Source organism: Alexandromys fortis, unplaced genomic scaffold, assembly GCF_014885135.2.
Source record: "Alexandromys fortis isolate MF-2015 unplaced genomic scaffold, M_Fortis_MF-2015_v1.1 scaffold_103, whole genome shotgun sequence".
NCBI lineage: Eukaryota > Metazoa > Chordata > Mammalia > Rodentia > Cricetidae > Alexandromys > Alexandromys fortis.
The window spans coordinates 3,360,206-3,380,725 of NW_026067978.1; the positions used below are offsets into that span (position 1 = coordinate 3,360,206).

At 40.9% G+C, this 20,520-nt stretch overlaps 1 protein-coding gene across 2 annotated transcripts in view; it reads right to left on the reverse strand.

The window, feature by feature from the left end:
• The window catches only part of Cdc42se2 (CDC42 small effector 2), a 71,376-nt gene that overhangs the window by 32,920 nt on the left and 17,936 nt on the right, over positions 1-20,520 (reverse strand). The window contains exon 2 of one of the 2 annotated variants that reach the window (XM_050157721.1): positions 7,343-7,494. The exons of the other annotated variant lie outside the window; for it this stretch is intronic. The gene's annotated coding sequence lies outside the window, so the exon portion shown is untranslated. The remainder of the gene's footprint in view (positions 1-7,342; positions 7,495-20,520) is intronic. 2 annotated transcript variants of the gene reach the window in all.

Below are 20,520 nucleotides of genomic sequence, written 5' to 3' on the forward strand. Positions count from 1 at the left end.
TTGGCGCTAACCTGAGCAGCATGTGGAAAATTACCTTTCTAGTCAGGCTCCCTCTTAGATGGAGCAACACATAAAAAAAGTGTCTATTTACATTTATATTTAAAAGAGAAATGGAGCAGAACTGGTATCAAGATACAGAAAAAACATATAAACCAATTAAATTAATTCTTCCCTTTTATAGCAATGTCCTAATATCCTCCAAAACAGTTTAAATGTATACATAATTTATATGTCCATGACATACACTGTTTACAACAGAAAACTTTCAGTAGATAGTTGAATTAGTAATTCTAATTTGGTTACTTTATCAGTTAATAAGTGTCAATAAAAATACAACTGTATACTATATTGGTCTGTCAAGTTTTCTCCTCTTAAACAAAAGGCTTTGAGTGTCGGAGGCATAAAGATTTAGAAGGCTTAGTAAACGAGCTGTATGTGTAATCCATGCTTCTTGGCCAAGCAAAGAAGTCCCTATCAGTCCCCGGGGACAAGAAAGCCAGTTCAACCCAAACTGGAGTGGCTTATCTGGGTGTAAACAGGCGCGGTGGAGGACAGCTTTAGTCCTGTTTCAGATTACTCCAGCGACAAAAGATCACTTGGGTCTACAGCTCATTCCTGTGTGCTTGGTGCCAAGTGCCTGACTTGTTAACTTGCTATTTTCCTCCAACAAATAAGGCATTTTCAGCTGCCAAATGATTTTTTTTAACATGGGAAACTTTTTTTTTTTTCAAGACAGGGTTTTTCCATGTAACAGCCTTGGCTGTCCTGGAACTCACTCTATAGACATCTGCCCATCTCTGCATCTTAAAGGTATGTGCCACCACTGCCCTGCTGGAGAAATTTTTTTTTTTTATAAATATGCTGTGACAATAGAATTATACCATATTCCATAAGGAGTTCACTAAAACGTTTTTCTATTTAATTTTTTTTTAAGATTTACTTATTTTATGTATTTGAGTGTTTTTCCTGACTGTCTGTGTCCAATAGCATGCCTGGTTCCTGGGAAGTCAGAAGAGGGCATTGGATTCCCTGGAACTGAAATGACACAGCTGGAAGCTACGACATGGGTGCTAGGGTCCTCCATACCCACTCTTCAGTCTCCTACGGTCCGCCCCCTCCTCTCTCTGTCCCTCCATCCTTCCTTGGGAGGCTTTTCTTTAGTCTCACTGTCTTGCCTAGGCTGACCTGACTCCTGGGCTCAAGTGACATTCCCGTCTCAGTCTCCAGAGCAGCTAGGACTACAGACACACACCACACCAGGCCTCGTTGTGTGCTTGCTTGTTTTTCTGAGACAGGGTTTCTCTGTGTAGTTTCAGATCCTGTCCTGGAACTCGCTTTGGAGACCAGGCTGGCCTTGAACTCACAGAGAAACATCTGCCCCTGTCTCCTGAGTGCTGGCGTGCGCCACCACATTTGGCACATTGTGTTTTTACTTTAACAAAAAACTGCATCCAACTGTATTACCAAAATTAACACCACAGTTGAAACAGATAACTGACAATCAAGCAGTGTCCACAGAGTGCCTGGCATCTGGCTTACTGTGGCCTCTAAATCGAGAGAGAGAGAGAGAGAGAGAGAGAGAGAGAGAGAGAGAGACAGAGAGAGAGAGAGAGACAGAGAGAGAGACAGAGAGAGAGACAGACAGAGAGACAGACAGAGAGAGAGAGACAGAGACAGACAGACAGACAGACAGACAGACAGACAGACAGACAGACAGAGACTAGTAGATGAGGTAGGCGTGAGAGGTTATGCCTATAATCAGAAGGGAGTGACAGCACTCCAGAGGCTGAGGAGGAGGACTGTGAACTTGAGACCAGTCAGAGCTATAGAAAGAAAAAAAAACATTTTTAGGGGCCAGAGCGGGGGTACAGAGGGTAAGAGTATTTGCTGTGCAAGCCTGAGGACCTGCAATGATCCCCTATACCCTCAGAAAAGGTTCACACACCTGTGACCTATGCACTGTGGGAAGTGAAGACAGGCAAACTGATGGGGTTTGCTGACCTAGCCAACCTTGCAAATCACCATGTTCAGTGACAGACTCTCCCTCAAGGGACTAAGGGAGAAACAGAAACCAGGGCACCTGACATCCTCCAAATGTACGTATACACACATACACACACACACACACACACATCCATGTATTACTAAAAATCAAGAAAAATTTACTTGGATTTAGACAGTACTAGACACTGTTTAACGATTACTCGGCAGCCATACTGCACGTAATGTAGCATGTAGCCAACTTCGGTCGGCTTCCATTTCACTGTCTGCTGAAGTGGCGGTTCACTATTGGAAACTTTACCCAGTCCCAGGACTCAGCCAGGATCCTTAGAGCACAAAAGCAGCCCACAGGCTGGGGCGCATTCATTAAGCTGCACAAGCAGAAACCGTGCAATAGCATGAGCACCTGCCTCACAGTCCCTGATGGAGGGAAAGTTCAAAGCACATGAATAGTAAGTAACTCTGAGGTTCCACCAGAGAAGATCTCCATCTAGACAGGCTGTCGATGAAATCTAGTTTTAGACACAATGTGTCATATATGATTATAACTTAAGGGAGAATTGAACAAGACTTTATTAGCTTGCCTGATGTATCTGAATTGTGATTTCTTCATTCCCAAGGTAAAGATAGTATTTGCCTCTTAGGATTATGAAAATTAAAATAAGACAAGAGTCTTTGTCAAAGTACATTAAGTGTAATGTGTGATTAATACTCAAATGTTTGTTTTTCTCCTTTGAGGGAGTGTTTATAATAAAGTTGGAGTTTTCTGTCTTACAAGGGAATTTACTGATTTTTAAAAAAATTTTTTTTGTTTTTGTTTTTTTTTTTTCGAGACAGGGTTTCTCTGTGGCTTTGGAGCCTGTCCTGGCACTAGCTCTGTAGACCAGGCTGGTCTCGAACTCTCAGAGATCCGCCTGCCTCTGCCTCCCGAGTGCTGGGATTAAAAGCATGCGCCACCATCGCCCGGCTGATTTTTAAAAATTTTAAACCATTCAAAGAAAAGAGGCTAGACGTGGTAACCTATGCCTGTGATTCCAGTACTGGGCAAGGGGGGGGGGGGGCAGAGTCAGCATGAATCAGAATCCAAAGCCAGTAAGATCTGCATACAGACCCTGTTTGGGGGTGAGGGGTTGGTAGGAGTCCTATACAAGGCAGGAAAGGACTAAATACAACTTAATGGTAATAAAAATAAATAAAAATTTAAAGCTGCACTTTAATTGGATCAACTTGTCTGACATGGTCACTGGAACCAATTATTGTGGCCAAACAATGAAATGAACCACTGGCTCCTTGAACCGAGAGGCTAAACAATGTTGACTTGCCTCGTCCATGGGAATCCACAGCACAGCAGGAAGAGAGGTGCCGTGCTGAAGAGGGAGACTAAAGGACCTCATCAGGTGACCACATCGTGTCTGCTTTCGTCAGCTATAAACAGTACTTGAAACACATTAAACTATATATACATAAAGACTAAACGGAAACTTAACTTTTGAGAGATTCCTCAAGGCACTAACTAAAAATAAAACTAATGGATTTTCAGAAGAGGAATAACAAGGACTGAGTGTGAAAAGCCACAGCAGAAAATGAAAACTTAAAATGTTCACTGCTTCTAATTAAAGAAATGGAAATTGGAGACTCTCTAGAGAAGCCCATGGAGAGTGTACTCCTCTATTTCTCCACTCTCTTTTAATGCTGTGGTTAAATATATATTAAAATCATTTTTAATAAACTATAACCTACAAGCACGCACACATATAATTTGGAGAGACAGCTCAGCGGCTAAGAGCACTGGCTGTTCCAGAAGACTGGGATTCAATGCCCAGCACCCACATGGCAACTCATAACTGTCTGTAACTCCAGTTCCAGAGGATCCAACATCCTCACACAGACGTACATGTGGACAAAACACCAATGCACATAAAATAAATAAAGCCCAAACCAGCAACTATTTCATAACTATTCTATTTTAAAATGTAGCAGTATTCAGTGTTGGGAAGGGAACAGGGAAAGTGTGGTGGTCTGAAGGAGAATGGTTCCCATAGGCTCATGTTTGGATACTTGGCCCCCAGTTGGTGCAACTATTTGGGAAGGATTAAGATGTGTCTCACTGGGGCTCTGAGATTTCAAAAGACTAATGCCATTCAAAGTGTGCCCTCTGCCTCCTGCTGGGGGTTCAAGACGTGAGTCTCAGCTGCTGCCCAGCCACCCCTACTTTCCATGTAGTCCATCTTCATGACTCTGACCTCCTGCAATCATACGCCCCAAATAAATTCTATAAATTGTTCTCATAACAGCAATAGTTTAAAAAAAATTAATTAAGACACTGGCAACCATATATATGTGAGTTTCAGGCCTTTTATGAAAGTAATCTGAAATTTCCACAATTAGTAATCTATAAAGAACTCAAACGAAAGAAAAAACCTATATGCACAAAAATTCATAATGGAAATACTTCTTAAAACAGAATTTAAAAAATAGGTAAAGTCAAATGGCTAGGTAGTTGTTTAATTATGGTTTAATTACAGCTGTTATAGCCAATGCTATAAGAATATGTTTAACAAGTTGTATTGCCTAAAACCATTGTAATAGTATAACAATCACAGGAAATTTATATGAAAATAAGATGACCATTTAAAATCTAACATTATTAAAATAAATCTAATTATTATTTTTATTTTTTAAGATACTTATTTTTTATTTTATATGTATGAATGCTTTGCCTGCATGTGTTTCTGTGTAACACATGGGCCCGGTATCCATGGAGACCAGAAGGCACTAGATCTCTTGGAACTTGAGTTACAGATGGCTGCGAGCTACCATGTAAGTGCTGGGATCTGAATCAAGATCCTCTGCAAGATAACCAGTGCTCTTAATCATTGAGCCATTTCCTCAGCAACAAATTTTGTCTTTAAAACATCTGATGTATCTGGTACCATATTTTGAAAACACCTGGACTTCACCAAAAATGGGCAACAACAATTACATTTTAGATAAAATATAATTCACAGAAATATTAACTTTCAAGAATATACAGAGTTTTAAAAATATACTTAGATAACTACTCTTGATGAATAATGGCTTATAACAGTTTTTATAAAATAGATGTGGAAAATTTCAAAATCCCCTATACCAACACAAAGTACTGGGCTTATTTCTATGAAATGCTTTATGTTCTCATCTGTTTCATTAGCACGGCTCCACAGGAGACCACTGAAGCCCTGTTTCTGGAATGCTGCCCCAATTCTTCTCACCCAGGCCTTGTTGCCAGGGCTGCAGCTGCACAACCAATTCTTATTAAAATGGAGTCTTTGAAATGCTGGTCTATGGAGAAGGATATAAAGGATTTCATTATCTCTTCTCAAAACTCACAGTGAGGGAGGGCTGCGCTCCGCCCTTCCCAAGGCACAAAACCACTCACGTCCCTCTCAGCCAACTTAAACACCAAGACAAAGGCAGCAGCTCAGCCTTAGACAATGCAAGAGGCCATGACAGACAGCACTGCGCAGCAGCGTCAACGTCTAGCAGGTTATTTTCAAATGAGTGTAAAATGAGTGGTGTGGTCATGAGCGATGGCCGTGACTTGAGAAACAGCACTTGGGGGAAAGACTCAGCACTCTGTGACAACCAAGAATAATTTCACCGACAAAACTGGGAAAACTGAAAGGATTCACTCTTTGCTATTGTACTGAGGGCCTAACAGCTGCTTGGAGAATTTTATGGATGGGTTACTCTCCTCCATTTTCATTAGGAACACATGCCCTTTGGCTCTCTCAATAAAATTCATAACAACTGCTGGCCTTGCTCCGAGAGACAATTTATGAGTTAATCTATCTGATGAGAAACATTAACACAAATCTACAAAGATTAATTATTTTCAGCTGAATGTAAACAGATAAATACTCAAAGTCAAAGTAAAAACCAAGGCCAGATTTTTATTAAACAGTATTTTCAATGTTCGTAGGACACTAGACTTCTTGCAGCACAAAGAACTTAAGAACACCAATGACTTTAGGGACAAGAATTCAGGCTGGAAACGTCCCTTGGAGTGTAGTCTGCTCCCCAGATGCACTTACAGTGGAAGAAAGCAGGAAAAGAGAGGAAGGGACACTCTCCCTTGAGGACTTGACCACACAATATCTACTTCAGAGAAAGAGACATGAGACCCAGTCCTAAAAGTGCACAATTACTGGCATTTTATCTGTCGTAATCAAAACCGAATCAGTGTATTAAGCACACATGAATACAAGAAAAAAGACTAAATGCATGTTAAACAACTGATTTTCCTAGATCCTTCCCTTCTTGCAGCTGTCAAGCTCTACATGAAATGTTCACTCAGCATTTGCAAAAGAATTTTAAAGCACTTTTATGATTTTTCTAATAGGTTTTTGCCCTTAGAACATGCAATTTTATTTTTAAAAGCTCGATTTTAAAGTTTTAGGTTCCCCCTTTATTTTAGAGAACTGTATTTTTTAAATTTTATTTAAAGTGGATAGCCAAAAGAATCTATCGAACTCTTAAATCCCGTCCCTACCAGTGTTGACTGTGTGGTGGGAAACACCATCCCTTCCTCTCAGAAGGGTGTGTGTGTTCTTTAACCTGGAGACTGTGATGGAAGGGGCTGCTATCTTTTACACATGCCTCAACAATCCTTATTTATTAGATTACATGATGAAGAGAGGATAAATATGGTCTGGATAGAGGAAAATGTACATATTTCTGTTGTTGTTGTTTTTTGTGTGAGGCAGAGTCCTTCTGTATAGTCCTGGCTATCCTGGAACTCATTATATAGACCAGGCTGCCTATGCCTCCCAAGTGCTATAATTAAAGGCATGCACCACCATGTCTACCTTCCAGTAGATTTTTGTTTGTTTGTTTGCTTGTATGTTTGGTTTCATCATTGTTGTTGTTGTTGTTGTTTGAGACAGGGTTTCTCTGTGTAACAATCCTAACTATCTTAGAACTAGCTCTTGTAGACCAGGCTGACCTTGAACTCAAACAGATTCACCTGCCTCTGCCTCCCAAGTGCTGGGATTAAAGGCGCCACAATCACCCAGCGCTTCAGTAGATTTTTTAAATGGCTTTGAAGAGTAGTCAACCATTACTGACTGCTTTTATTGATAAAATGTGGAATGTATTGTGACTAACTGAACGATGGCCATGAGATGACAACTGTCATGACCGTCGCAAAGGCAATGGAACGGCTGTGCTTAACCTGAAGATCAAAACCACACTCTGGACTCTGACAAAATGAACTAATTAATGGTTAGTGCTAAGAACGCAAAGAAAGCAGACTGCTTTTGGGCCATCACTTCAATAACTAGCCATCAGTGGCCAGACTTACCACTCACAATGCGGCCACTTATTCAGCTATCTCTGAGTGAAGACAGTTCCACACGACACACACAGGTGACTGCAGATGCAGTAGCAGCAGAAGTTGCTCCTGGAAGATTTCTTCTCATTTAGTTTTCCCGTTTCACTCAAAACTGGCCCTATCTGCAAACGAAAGCATGCAATTAGGGGGCACAAGAGGCAGGGAGAAATTCCTCCATCCATATCATTAAATGATACAACATGAAGACTAAACTCAAATGCTAGACTCGCTAAGCACCATGTTTAAACAAACAATCTACTTTTCAATGCCTGTAACATGCTTATTACACAAAGTTACACCCTTTTCTCATCATATAAATTGATCGTTGCTTCCATGGTATGCAAGATACAACTTATGACCCATTGAGCAGAATCCAGGTAACAAGTCTTCAGTGGATACACACAAGATTGGCTTACACACTGTGTTAAAGAACATGTTCCTACATTGACAAATTTAAAGACTTCACAAGAAAAATTCAGATTTCTGCTCTCTTGAAAAAATAAAATCAAACAACATGAGGTCTACTCCTACGTGGAGCACTACCAGATTGGATGGGCGTGGGCTTTCTGGCTGGCTCTCCACAGATGCTGCCACTCTACCCTAGTTCAGTGTAACCTAGTTCACAGTTACCTGTCTGGACCCCATAAGCATCTGAGCTTTCAAACTCTGGTATGTATTTTTTTTAAATATTTATTTATTTATTATGTATACAGCATTCCTTCCATGTATGTCTGCAGGCCAGAAGAGGGCACCAGACCCCATTACAGATGGTTGTGAGCCACCATATGGTTGCTAGGAATTGAACTCAGGACCTTTGGAAGAACAGTCAGTGCTCTTAACCTCTGAGCCATCTCTCCAGCCCCCACTGGTATGTATTTTTTAATAGCTCACAGGGAACATTGTATTATTGTCAAACTCAAACATGTTTTCTTTTTTTTTTCAAATGTGGTTTCTTTTTTTTTAAATATTTATTTTATTTATTTTTTATGTATACAATATTCTGTCTGTGTGTATGCCTGCAGGCCAGAAGAGGGCACCAGACCTCCTTACAGATGGTTGTGAGCCACCATGTGGTTGCCGGGAATTGAACTCAGGACCTTTGGAAGAGCAGGCAATGCTCTTAACCACTGAGCCATCTCTCCAGCCCCCTCAAACATGTTTTCTTGATTTAGGAATATACAATAACATGAAATAGAAACATTAGGTTTGAGTCAGAAAGCTGTAGATTTGAGTTCTAATTCTGAATATCAGTAGCTGTGTGATCAGGCCCATATCAAAGCTAAGCTATTTTTTTCATATAGAAACATCCAAACAAACAAACACGTAACACACTAAGCAACAACGAGCCTAAAATCTAGCATGCACAAGCTCAACTGGTAATCCTAATCACTTCTTTTTCGTTATTGCTCATCTCAGGGACCACACTGCATCTCATGTCAGCACTATCCAATGTCTTCACCCCCTAAAAGCACTGCCAGGACAAGTCAATCCTCCAATCCCAGCCATACAAACAAACGGCAACTCTTCCCTAAGTTTCCACTGCTTTGTTGAAGTTGTATATTCAACTGTTTAAGTTGTGGTAGGCTTGCTTGCCTTGTGTGCACAATGCCCCAGGCTTAATCCTTAGCACCAAAAACATTGCAAAGATAGAACAACTGATTGTGTCCTCCAAATGCTGCTGGTACAAATTTGAATTACATAGTCTTTTTTTTTTTAATTTTGTAGCTGCTTTAACACACATGCACAAGCCAGGTAGCGGTGGCACATGCCTTTAATCCCAACACTCAGGAGGCACAGGCAGAGGATCTCTGAGTTTGAGGCCAGCCTGGTCTACAAAGTGAGTTCCAGGACAGCAAGGACTAAGCAAAGAAACCCTATCTTGAAAAACAAAACGAAACAAACAAACAAAAAACCACACACATACCAAAAACCAACCCCACCCCACCAGTGTCATACAATGCAGCTATTGCATCCCTAGGGGACATCTGTAAAACATCACAGCAATTTACTGCAACAGGTGATAAAAAGCAGAAAGTCACTGACTTGAGACTATCTCTATACTTCAGTCTCTACACTATGAAATACATTAAGTTGTATAGTGTTTGGGTTTGGTTAATTTTGGCATGTGATGTTTTTATTTATTTGCAAATTTTTATAACTGAAAGTTTATAAGATTAAAATTTTTTAATGAAATGCAACCTAACTCACTATGTAAATATACAGAAAACCTAACTGACTGGCAGAACAGCTGAGTCTCACCCAATCACAAGTCAAACTTCAGCCAAGCACAGGCTGCCAACAGGCCAGACCACACCCAAAAGGAAGAGAAAGAGACGAACCTGACTTTACTTCCCTTTTTTGTATAGATCTAGAAAGACTCAATACCCAGTTAGACAAAACTCTCTGGATCTTTTATGATTATGAGCATTGCCTAATTCATAAAAATCATTCTTTACTCAAATTCAGATTTATTTAAATAAGCCTAAAGTGTTTATTTTTTTCTTATTTAACAGAAAAAAAAAGGCAACAACTGCAACTGCCTGTAGATAGGTGAACGGGTAAACAGGAGCATAACCTTCACTCAGGGAGGCACTTACAGCCATGCACCACACGTGTGGGAACTATGAATGCAACCTAATACAAAACTGTAAACTGACATAAAACAGTGTGAGATTGTGCGTGTGTGCGTGCGTGCGTGTGTGCATAACTTAGCTACCTGGTTCTCAAGGTGAACTTTGCAGAGGACAACATAAAAAACAACATGAACATGCCTGGTTGCAACAATGAATGAACTACTCTAGGGCTGTGGAGATGGCTTAGTAGGTAAAGTGCTTGCCATACAAGAATGGAGATCTGAGTATGGGTGCCCTGCACAAACATAAAAAGCTGGATGCAGTGGCACACATCTGTGACCCAGTGATGAGGGTGCCAAAATAGGTGGATTCTGGAGATCTGCTGGTCAGCCAGAATAGTCAAAACGCCATGCTCCAGGTTCACAGAAAAACTGCCTCAAAATATACAAGGGAGGCAGCCAGTGGGGTGGGTCACTGAGTAAGAGCACTTGCTGTCAAGTCTAAGTTCAACCTCAGAGATCCTCACAGTGAAGAAAACCAGTTCCCGCAAACTACCCTCTGACCTCCGCACATATGCATCTATACACCCACATATATACACACATACATACACACATACAATAAATAAGTAAATGTAAAAAAAATTTTGGTAGAGTGTCAAAGGAAGACAGCATATCTCTGGTCTTTACATATCCATACATGAATAAGCACACATACACACACACACACACACCTCATACAAAAACAATTTACCATATATCCATTGTGAATTAAAAAATAATTATCAATTATGCTTCATTGAAAACCCACTCACATTGAGTGTGTAGGTCTATGGTATAGCAATTGGCAAGCATACACAAAAACCACAGTTTTATCTTCAGCACTGTGAGGAAACAAACATATACGCACATGCATACATGCACACAAACACGAGTATGTTGTAAAAGCCATTTATATAAATTCTAGAAAACAAAAACTAGCCAGGCAATGGTGACAAACGCCTTTAATCCCAACACCCAGAGGTGTTGCAGAGGAAAGCGGATCTCTGTGAATTGGAGGCCAGCCTGGTCTACAGAGTGAGATCTAGAACAGCCAAGACTGGAGAAACTCTGTCTCAGAGAGAGAGAGACAGACGGAGACAGAGACACAGGAAGAAATCAAAAACTAATTTTTAGTAACAAAGAGTAGGTGTATCAATTGCCTGGAAATAGGTATGGGTAGGCAATGAAAAGGACTACAAATGGCTGAAAGCAAACTTTTGGGGTGACAGGTATTTTCAATTATATTTGTTATAGTGGTTTTTGTGGTGCTGGGGTCACACCACTGTCTTGGGCACCCCAGGCAAGCTCTGGTCCACTGTCTGTTCCCAGTTTCTGATTTCCTGTAGCTCAAGTGTGGTATCCCTTCATAGGCATATATGTATGGCAAAGTTATCAAACTGAACAGTTTTTAAATGTGCAATTATTCTGCTTAAAGCCAAATAACTCACTGCCGACTGATAATTTGTAGCAACACTGATTTGTAGCAACATTGATTTACATGGAAAGGAAAGCTGGACCCTTTCAATGCATTTAAGTTTGACACATTTAAGCAACGAACCTCTGCTATTTACTTCCTCTGTAAATAAACGACAAAAAATATAACCATTCACATAAATAGCTTAAGGGAAAAGTAATCTGGATAACCAAGTAGCAGAGGTACACTGTTAACTCTACAGTCCTGATATATTTTGCTGTATCTGGTGGTGCTGCTCACATTCCTAGATGTAGTAGGTTTACTGACAAAGTATACAGACAAAGGTTAGACTTCTAGGAATCGTTTCTATAGTTCAAAATCCATTAGAAGTGAGGATAGCGTAAATAAGGCCAAGTTTTAAAAGAGGAAGCCTACTTCTAATTGTTGATGTTTCAAAACATGGTGGGAAAGGATGCAAATGTCCAATCATCATGTACAAGAGAGAGAGGAGTTATGAAAGTGATCTGCTAGTAGGAATGCAAAGCCACATCACCTGTGAGGAAAGTCTGGAGACTTCCAGATGAAGGGAAACAACTACTACCTGTGGGTGTATGAAATACAACACAGCAGTGAGAAAAGAGGGTCTTGAGCCTGAACTCCAGCTCCACCACTTATTAGATGGGCTAAAGTTAAGCAAGCTACATACCCTCTGCAAGCCTCAATTTGCTGAACTACAAAATGAAAACAATCCATAAAATTATTAAGGTTTAAATTAGGTTAATATCTGTGAAATGCTTATGACATGGTCTGGCACAAAGACTCTAGAATGTAATTATGTGATGTTATATCACGCTATCACCTGTTTAAACAGTCTAAAGTCAGGACATTTTAAAATACATAGCACAGGCACAGCAACTGTAGTACAATATAGTACTACCAGTGAGCTGGAGCCAGGTGTGATGATCCACAGACACAACCCCAACAATGTGGAACACAAACAGAAAAGAGGAATTTTATGTCAGCCTGAACTACAGTTGACCTAGACTGTATCAATAGTCAAATAAACAATTTCCAGTTTTGACCACCAGAAGAATTGTAAACAAGTTATTATACACACACACACACACGTTTGGTTTCATTAACTATAAAATGAATACAATGCCATTAGCTTAGTATAATGCTTGACACACAACAACTAAAAATTAAAATATTTCATTATGTTACTAATGAAATAGATTTATTATAAGCTTGTATACGGACCATCCATTGTGGTCCCAATTTATGATGATTTTCACAGTCGTTCCTATCTCTATCTCAGGATATCCAGTTCAAATAAATTATAACAAAATTCTAGTAAAATTATAAATTACAAGGTCATCCTTGTTTAAAACTGAAATGCCTTCAGATTTTTCCCTATATTTTGTTTTCAACATGTTCTTTCACCTCCTCCTTCCGTTGTTGATCAGTGCCTCACTAAACGGACTAGCTGGAAACTCTGTATCCTCTTGCCTTTGCCTTCCAAGAGTTGGACTTTAAAATATCCCGCCTCCCCAGTTCTCTCACAGTCCCTTTTTGGTAACAGCATCCTTTTGCTCCGCCAACACACCATTACCCATTTTCAACCCAGGCTCCAAGTGTAAGATTTCTCTTTAATCTCATGTTTCAGGACAGTGTCATGTTTTCCAAATTTAATCTTTCTTATATTTCTATCCGAATTCTAAAATAAAGGTTAGCGATGTAAATATATGACCATCACAATAACATTAAAAACTTAGTCCTTCGGAGATAACTACATTTTAACAGGGACTCCTAGAAGACAATGTTTAATCCAAACAATAATACCAGTTGGGATTTCAGGCACTGTGACTGATGGGGAAGCTCAGCCAATCACATCTGGCTTGGGTGTGGCCACCTGGAGCCAGGATACTTCAGTCAGGACTTGATAATAACTCTAAATTTTCTTTAGGTCCCCATAATATTATCAGCACCCCTAACCAGCTGGAAGTAGCCTGGAATACTTCGCCCACATTCCCAAAAAATGGACTATGGATATTTTCCTTTTGTTGTTTTTTTAAAATAAAAAAAATAAAAAAAAGAGGGGGAAGTGAAGTGGTACGGGAGAATTGTCTTTATGCTGTCAATCATGTTTTAAATAAACGCTGATTGGCCAGGCAGGAAGTATAGGCGGAAAAACCAGACAGGAAGTAGAAATGATGCAATAAGAACAGGAGAATTCTGGGAAGAAGGAAGTTGATTCCTCCCACTCCTGACCAGACTCTGAGGATGTGAGCTGCCCTGCTGACAAAGGCACCAAACCATGTGGCTAACATAGATAAGACAAATGGGTTAATATAAGCTACAAGAGCTAATATGTAGCCTGAGCTAATGGGCCAATCAGCTTTATAACTTAGAGAGATCTCTGTGTGATTTTCTTTGGGGTTTGCCGGCTGTGGGATACTAGGCGGGACAGAAAACCCCAACAAGCCAGCCCCTTCATGTTACATGTGACAAGGTGAATGGAGCTTGCTGAGGGCAGTTTTCCCTCTTCAGATCACATAATTTGGGCAGATTTTTACTTGCTTGCACATTAGTCCTGGACTTCTGAGTTCTGTCTTTCACTCCATAAGGCTCCTTGGCTTGTTTCCACCAGCTGAGCTCACTAAGCACATGTATATTGATAAACCCACACTCCCAACCCAAAGCTCCTCAGCCCTGGTGCCCTTCAGTCTGAATGCACACAGCCTACCACAGCAGCACATCTCCACCAAGACGTGTGACCTCTGCCCTCACCTTAACTCCACTTTTTCCTTACCACTTTCCCACCTCAATTCCGTCCATCTTATTTTATTCCATTTCTTCTCTTCTACTTATTTCCCAAGCAAAAAACAAGGGCGTCTTTCTTCACTCCTACCTTTCTGTTTTGCTGTTCAAGGCCAGACACCACCAAGATCTCCCTTAGTTATTTTTACAATGTGATTGCCACCAAACCTGACAATCTGAGTTACATCCCCAGAACCTACTTGGTAGAAGAACAGAACCCTTTGTAAATTGTCCTCTGACCTCCACATGCATGCTATGACACACTCAAAACTGCTCTTTCCTATGACAGGCAAACATACACATATACATACTGTTGTAATTGATTTAACATCGCCATGAAGAAAAGTCATGCCATGCAACAAGGCTCACATAGGTTTATTGGAAGAGGAGAGACAAGGGGCAGAGACAGGGTTTCTCTGTGTAGCCCTGGCTATCCTGGAGCTCACTCTGTAGACCAAGCTGGCCTTGAATTCACAGACATCAACCTGCCTTTGCCTCCTGAGTGCTGTGATAAAAGGTTGCGGGCGCCACTACCACCCAGCTTTCTTTCCCCCCTGAGATAGTGTTTCTCTGTATATTTCTGACTGTCCTAGAACTTGCTACATAGACAAGGCTGGCCTCAAACTCAGAAAACCACATGCCTCTGCCTCAGAGTATTAAAGGTATATGCTACCATGACTGACCTGTCACACATTATTTTTGAATATTATCTCATTTCAGCAAAATAAATAAAGATAAACTGAATTTTAAAAAAAATACATAGGATGTGGAGATGGCTCAGCAAGAAAAGTCCTCGCACAAGCATGAAGACCTAAGTTCCAATCCCCAGTACCCATGTAAAGCCAAGAATGGTAGTACATCTCTGATCGCAATGCTCCTACAGAGACAGAAGCTCAAGAAAACCCACAAGGCAGCCAGCCTGTGAACAAGAGACCCTGTCTCAAACAAGACAAGATACCCAAGATTATCCTCTCACCTATATATACAAGCTGTGGCACATACACACCTGAAACACACACACAAGTCTGTAACCAAGTTACAAAACCAAACAGTACATTTAAAGTATGCATTAATTCAACTATATAAAAACCCAGCAGTAAAACAGAAAAATAAAGGTTTATAGTTACATCCACTGCCATACTTCAACACTACAGACAGGAAACACTATGAAAGGATTTTACAAATGCTTGCTTATTTCCAACCGAAAACATGAGGCCTGACAAACCACTTTATGTAAACAACAAAATTAATTGTTCACATTTAATATAACATTTCAGAACATATCAAATCAAAGTTGAAAAGTTTTTACTATTACCACCTTCAAAATATAAGACACGCAAAGCCATGTGATCAAATAAAATGACAGAAAGATATTCACATTCTGCTAGACATTCCCTCCTGTACTTCAGGGGCAGAAAAGTTTTTTTTTTTTTTTAATCCCCTACATTTTCCAGATTGTTTCTCATAGTTAACAAGTGGAACGTAAACAGGGCTTCGCCTAAGCAGCTCCTTAGAGGTAGGAGCAGAAGTGAGCCCGTGAGTGGGAGGATCCTCAGAGTGTTTAGAAGCTGCTGCCACCAGCAGCAGACTCAGCTCTTACAGCCACCTGCCAGTTTCAACTTCCTGACCTCCAGGACACAACTATGGCCTGTCTTCTTGAATATATTAACTCAAAAGTGACCTCGATTCTAACTCTTCCAGACCACCTTTTGCGGGGAGCTGGGGACACTAAGACAGTTTCACATGGTCCTGACAGCCTGAAACTCCTGGTCCCCCAATCTATACACCTTGAGAATGACCCTAAATCCTGATCCTCCTGTCTCCACCTATCCAAAAATTTTATCACCACCAAATGTCCTATATAAATGGCCTCTCTGAAACAGGGACTGGAGTTTGTTTCACAGAAGGAACTCTGAAAGCTATGGCTGGAGTCTGTTAAGTTTAAAACAGGCACTGCCTGTATTTATCCCTTCATCCCATCTTAGAAGCCTAATAGCAAGATTTAGTATTATCAATTAAATTTGCGAGGTCAGTATGAAGAATTAAAGGTTCTCTTATACCTAGCATGGTGACACATGCCTGAAACTCCAACACTCGGACTAACTCAAAAAAAAACAAGACAACGAAGTTCTATCAGATGCAATCTGGAATTAGTTTATGTATAACGCATGCCAATGAAAAGAACTGATGTAAAATACTAACATCCTTAAGACTGTGTGATCCTGCTTTTCTAAGTTGAATACATTTCTGTTAAAATAAAGAGACAGCTGGTTGTTGTTTTAACAAATTTCTTGGTGACACACTGTAGTAATGTGAGCGGCGGGGCTGCATCCCCAGCACCCCGGCCGCCTGGCTAGCTTATGCCCCAAAATAATTACATGGACACTGTATTCTTTTAAACACTGCTTGGCCCATTATATCTAGCCTCTTCTTGGCTAACTCTCGCACCTGGACTAGCCCATTTCTAATAAGATGTGTAGCATCCCAAGGTGCGCTTACCGGGAAGATTCTAGCCTATGTCCATCCTGGGTCAGAGCTTCATCGCGTGTGCCTCAGAGAGCAGAGCTATCGTGTCTGCCCAGGAGAGGGGAGCATGGCGTCTCTCTAGAGAGCAGAGCTGTCGAGTCTGAGCTCACTTCCTCTTCCTCCCAGCATTCTGTTGTTTACTCCACCCACCTATGTTCTAACATATCAGGACAAGCAGTTTCTTTATTTAATTAACCAATGACCTTCCTCCATCAACACACAAATGTGTAAACCCAGCACCCGGAGGCTGGAGCAACAATCAGGAGGTTTTTGGGTTTTGTTTTTTTGTTTTTTTGGGGATTTTTTTTTTTTTTTTTTTTTTTTTTGGTTTTTTGAGACAGGATTTCTCTGTAACTTTGGAGCTTGTCCTGGAACTAGCTCTTGTAGACCAGGCTGGCCTAGAACTCAGAGATCCGCCTGCCTCTGCCTCCCAAGTGCTGGGATTAAAGGCGTTCGCCACCACCGCCGGGCTCAATCAGGAGTTTTGATGCCAATTTGATCGACACTGTTAGACCCGGTCTCAGAAACAAAACAAAACAAAAAATAAATAAATAAATAAATAAATAAATAAAATGTTCTTTTTCCTCTGAAAAGTACAAAATGTTTAAAAACTCAATATATCTCCAGACTCCAGACTACTCACCCAATGGCTACACATGAACAATCCCAATCAGCTACTGCACCGATCATTATTCTCTCTGGTCAATCTAAATTGCTGAAGGAATGCTGGATCTGACCAGCGCATGCCTACATCCCCAGCAGCATGTAAGGCTGAAGAAGGAACATCAAAATTTGATAGCTTCCTGAGCTAAATAGTAAGGGCCCAGAAGTTAAAAAACAAAAAAGTTTTTCTAATTTAATCTAAAAAATAAATTCCCAGTGGGATGTAAGTACATGAAGCTACACTTAACCATTTCTCTATCAAAAAGTATTTCACTAACCATAGAAAACTCTAAGATTAAACAAAATATGACACACCTATGCAACAGAATATTATGCACTCATAAAAAGAAATTAAGTAGAGCTATATAGTACATGTATGTATGCCTTAACACATGTGAAGTGAAAATATCCAATTACAAAGGGTTCTACATTGTTAGTGGAACTGACAACGAAGCAGTCGTTTGGTCAATAGTCTAGCACGTCAGAAGTATAAAAGGTGGCACACAGATCAGTATCTTACAAATCCATCCTAAGGTACAGGCGCACACACAAAGATAAATGAAGCATATCCACATAAAACCTTGGCCAGGCATGCACTACCTGCCCACAAAAATAGTCTGAGCAACCCCTATGAGTGAGACTATCATACAAATTTCATAGCATAGTTACATGAACCTCAATGAGATGCTTACTACACTAGCTGCTTGTCTACAAAGCTGTAGTCATGTTACAGTCCTGAGTACTGCAGGCAATCATAACACGGCAGAATTTGTCACTTTTGAGATAGGGTCTTCTGTAGCCCAGGCTAGCCTCAAACTTGTCATGTATCAGAAGGATGTCCCTGAATTTCTTCTGATCCTCATGGATATGTGGTTCTATGCTGTGCTGGGAACTCAACTTTGTGCATACTTGGCAAACACTGTATCAACTACACACCCAGCCTTCACAATATTTATATACCTAAACATAAAAAAATAGTAAAAATCACTGTATAGAGAGATATTCTAGTTTTATGTATATGGGCATCTTGTCTCCATGTGGTCTGCATATCAGAAGAGAGCACTGCATCCCACAGGACTACAGTTATAAATGGTTGAGAGCAGCCATAAGAGTGCTGAGAATTGAACCCAGGAAGTCTGGAAGAGGAGCCAGTGCTCTTAACAGCTGAGACACCTCTCCAGAACCTAAAAGGATGTTTAAAAATATAAATACAAGACTTGCTGAAGGGTCTCTAGCCAGCCCAAGCATGGCAAACATGGCTCTGGCAGCCTTGCCTTCCTCCCCCATACCCTCTGCCTTGTTAAAAACCATTAGATTACATCTCTAAAACTAGCAACCAAGGTCTATCCCCCTTATCTGGCCACTTCCTCCTCCTGAGGCTGACTACCAAGGTCTAGATATCAAAGTATTAAAGTGCAGAAATCAAAAGCCCCTTTTGGTTGCCCTAATAAACATGCCCAACCAGAATTACACACCTCACCCTAACATGGGTTTCCCCTTTTACCTTTATAAACTGCCGTTCGCCTATGGGCCACGTGTGTCTCCTCTCTATCCTGAGGCAGTCCTTTGTGTCCTGCCTGCCCCCCCCCCCACACACCTTGGACAAATACTTTCCCCCTCTCCCTTATTCCCTTCCCCCCCCCTCCACCTGTAGTCTAACTCCTGGTCTTTGTCTCTTATTCCCTGCCCTCTGTCCCTTTGGGACAAATAAATGTTTTGTGCAGAGAACTTGACCTTGGGGTGTCCTGTGCAGACCACCAGTCCCTTCACCTGCAAAGCTTCTTTGAGCAAGAGCCTCCTTTCCTGGGTAGGTGTAAGGACCGCCCCTCATCAAAGAGGCCTCTCTACATCAAGGAGAGACCATCACAGAGAACCACAAATGAGCACAATCCAGAGAACTATGAGTAACCCAGCCCCAGTGGGTACTCTCTGTCACCGCTCCCACCTCTATGGCTCAGAACATCAGGGAAGAGGAGGTGGGAAGCTTATGTAAGAGTCAGAATACGAGGAAGTCGGCTGTGAAACAGTCTCTCCCAGAAATGCTACATAAACAAGATGAAAACACTGGCAATATCGATGGTCAGCTTAAGCATAAGGGGGAAATTTTGAAGTTATTAGTCAGCTTTGAAACCATATACATAAAAACAGCCTCAAAGATGATTTTTTTTGTTGCTGTTTGTTGTTGGTTTGTGTGTGTGCACGTGTGTGTAACAATAATAAAAAGGGGCAATCAACTTGAAAGTGGGAGGGGTTGAATAAGAGTAGCTAGGAGGTACTGGAGGGAAGGAGGAGTGATATAATTCTATTTCAATTAAAAGTTTAAAAAGTAGGCCAAGTGTAAGGGTGTACACCTTTAGTCCCAGCACTCAGGAGGCAGAGCCAGAGACAGACACATCTTGGAGTTCGAGGCCAGCCTACCCTACAGAATGAATTTCAGAATAGCCAGGGCTACACAGAGAAACCCTGTCTCAGGGCGGGGGAAAAAAAAGGTATACACACACACACACACACACACACACCAGACCAACGAAATAGTTAAGTGGGTCTGGGCATTTGACCCAAGTTCCATTCCAGGAATCCACATGGTGAAAGAAGAGAATGACTTCTACAAGTATCCTCTGACATCCACATGTATGAGTGAGTGCACACACATATACATAAGCAAACAAACAAGCAAATAAATGTGAATTTAAAAAAACATACTGGGCTATTTTTGTTGTTTTTGAGACATGGTCTCACTATGCAGCCCAAGTTGAGGTCTCAGCAATCTTCCTGCTTTGCCACCAAGTATTAGGACTACAGGATGGTGAGCAGGGTCTGCACAGTCTCCCTCTGAGGGTCTTTAGGAGCAACAACACGCACACAGCTGTCAGTTCTGATGAAAACAATGCCTTCGGGAATCTGAGAACCTACCTGAAGCTCTTTTACACTTTACATGTTTTACATATAAACAGAAGGAATACTCCTCATGATGAAAAGTATACATTTATGGTTATATAAATATATAGTTTATGTTAGCAATTGTTATGCACCTTGCATAAGTGTGTGTTCTATACCTGTCTATGACCAGCAGCACAGCTTTGAATCTTAGGGCTGTGGATTTGAGCCCCA